We start from the raw sequence: 2,612 nt of genomic DNA, 5'->3' as shown, positions 1-2,612 counted from the left end.
CGCTAGCTTCGCTCGGGAATTGGCAGCCACCAGGCCAGGGCCTCGACTCGACAGGAGGCTAGGAGAGGAACTACTACGGTACGGTAAAAGAATATTTTTCCGTACATGGGAACGTTATGCTGCATGAATTATTCATAAGTTGAGCTAAAAAAATGAAGTGCGCAGGCGCATGGACTTCAACGATAGTTAATTGCTTTTTGTACGTGAATGAATGGACGAGCACACTCTTGTAAATGAACGAACTTCATCCCAATCGCTCCACTTTCTCAAGGTTCGATTTCTCTGTCTTATAGCGCACCACTCTCTCTGTTTCTTTCTGACTCGCGTAATGTCCTCGCCACCACCCCTCTCTCCCCCTCTCCCTCCCTCTTGCAATCTCTCTCTTTATATCCCATCTCTATGCCATCTCGCCTTTTCCCTCCATCCAACCTTGCTCCCCGCTCAAATTTGTCGATCTAAAGAGGGAGATCCACACAGCTGGAGTTTCCTCAACTGTCAAGAAAACCACGGGTCCCGGGCACGGGTCTCAAATGTAAATTTCTCACTCTGAATATTTTCCATCGCTCAGGCGCGTAGCCAGGGGGGGGGGGGGGTGGGGGCGGTCGCCCCCCAAAAAACGTCCCTAAGAGGAAAAAAAAGAAGGGAAAAAAGAGAGGAGAAAAGGAAAAGGGAAGGGAGGAAGGTAGCTTTGTGTTTTTTTTTCCTTTTTATTCTTTATTTTTTTCTCAAAAGAGAAACTCTTTCACTCTTCTTGCTCTAAATTTATATACGAATTTTGCTTCCGCGCTGCGCGCGGTTAAATGACAATATTGAAGTTCTCCATTGTTTTCCCCACCTTTCTCTAACCCTGTTTTTCCACCTCAGCTATCTGCTTCTTGTCAGTTAAAGTTAAAATATTAGGGCATGAATTTGAGTAAGATTAGGCCGAAGTAAATATATGAAGTTATCTTTTTTTTTCAATTGATCGCGCAACTTCTGGTCTGGTCGGCTCCGGGCGGGTAAAATCTTTATATCAGTTTCTGCCGTCACCTCCATAAAGTCAACTTCTCCCGCTTTTCAGCTCATTACTAAACAACCATAATTTTGGGGCAAACAGGTTCCTAATTTAAAAAGAGGAAGGTATGAAATTCGTGTCGTATTAAATAAAAAAGTACAATATTTTTTTTATCAAATTGTATTAAACTTCATGTCATTTCCCTGTATACATTCATCTCCTGTCCTGTTTTGCGCCCTCAGTTTGAAATTTTGAATAACACTTAAGTTTCTTTATATTCAAAATGAAGCGCTTCAGGATAAGTCAGAAAAAATAGACATCCTTTTTTATATAGATAGATAGTTTCAATGCATCGCAGAAGTTTCAACTTTTTGCGCACTATTTTCCTTGTAATGAAGTTCAATAATCTTAGAAAATCAATTGAATTAGAGCCGATTGGGTATAAGAGATATCTACATTTGATGAAACGTCAGCCCTTTGAAATTTCAGAGTTTCATTGCTCTGCGCGTGGAGGAATATCTTCCTCTACCAATCTTCTCCTCTGTTTTGGGAGTTAAAAATATGCACTGTTGCTAAATTGTTTGTAATCAAATCTGATCTTTCCAAAGAAAGTATTCAATATATCTTTGAGAAAACCCTTTTCTCGGGACCCTTTTTATGGCAAGAAAAATTGATAAAACGCTTTAGCTTCCGCGCTTCGCGCTGAGTTATTATCATTTTAATTTCCTCCATTGTATACCTCTTTTGTGCATTCACAATCACTTTTGAAAACAAGGTTCAAAATTGCAATATAGTCAACCGAATTGGAGGTACTAGAGACAAGAGAAACGTCTCCTTTTCATTTTAATTTATGAAACACTAAAAGCTTCCCTCCCTGCACCCACCCCCTAGGGAGCGCGCTTCGCGCGCTCTGTAAGTGTTGGCACGCTTCGCGTGCATTTACCGCCCCCTCCAAAATGAAATCCTGGCTACGCGGTTGCCATCGCTATATTGATTCACACAATCACGTTGTTCGATTTATTTCATAATAAAATGTTCTTGTCTTAATCTAAACCTAAGCAATGTATAGCAGGCAGTTTAAGTCGTAATCTTCCAGTTTTGAACCTCTTTTATTTATCTTTGATTTCAAAATGTAATAAGAGCAGGATTGTAATCGTGTGGTAAATCGTATTAATCTAATTTAAAAAATAACAATCTACGAATTTCATTTAATAATGATCTAAAAAAAAAATATGCTAAACATATAGTGATGCAGGCCTCATAAATCGGATGAATTTACCAGCTAGCGTCTGAATGTCGCAGTATTGGTCCCACAGTGCAACCATATACTTCTTTCACTGCTTATTTTCAACCTGGCTTGGCACTTGAAATTGTCCCCAGCCAAAAGAGGCTCATATATAGCTGCAGAAGTTCTGTGACGGCACTATTGTCTGCAGGTAGCAAAAAACGGAGTAATCGAATCTATGAAAATTAGAATTCCAGTTTCATTTCATATTCAAACACGAACTAGTATATTTACAAAAAGGTGTCCAAAAAATGTCACTTCAATGATTTCTGAACTGTCTCCTACTTCGAAAAATAAGCAGATAATAACAGAAATATGTTTGATGATATCACT

This window comes from Lytechinus variegatus, chromosome 16 (assembly GCF_018143015.1).
Source record: "Lytechinus variegatus isolate NC3 chromosome 16, Lvar_3.0, whole genome shotgun sequence".
Classification (NCBI taxonomy): domain Eukaryota; kingdom Metazoa; phylum Echinodermata; class Echinoidea; order Temnopleuroida; family Toxopneustidae; genus Lytechinus; species Lytechinus variegatus.
The sequence above is the reverse complement of the archived record's forward strand: the minus strand, read 5'-3'. Positions refer to the sequence as shown.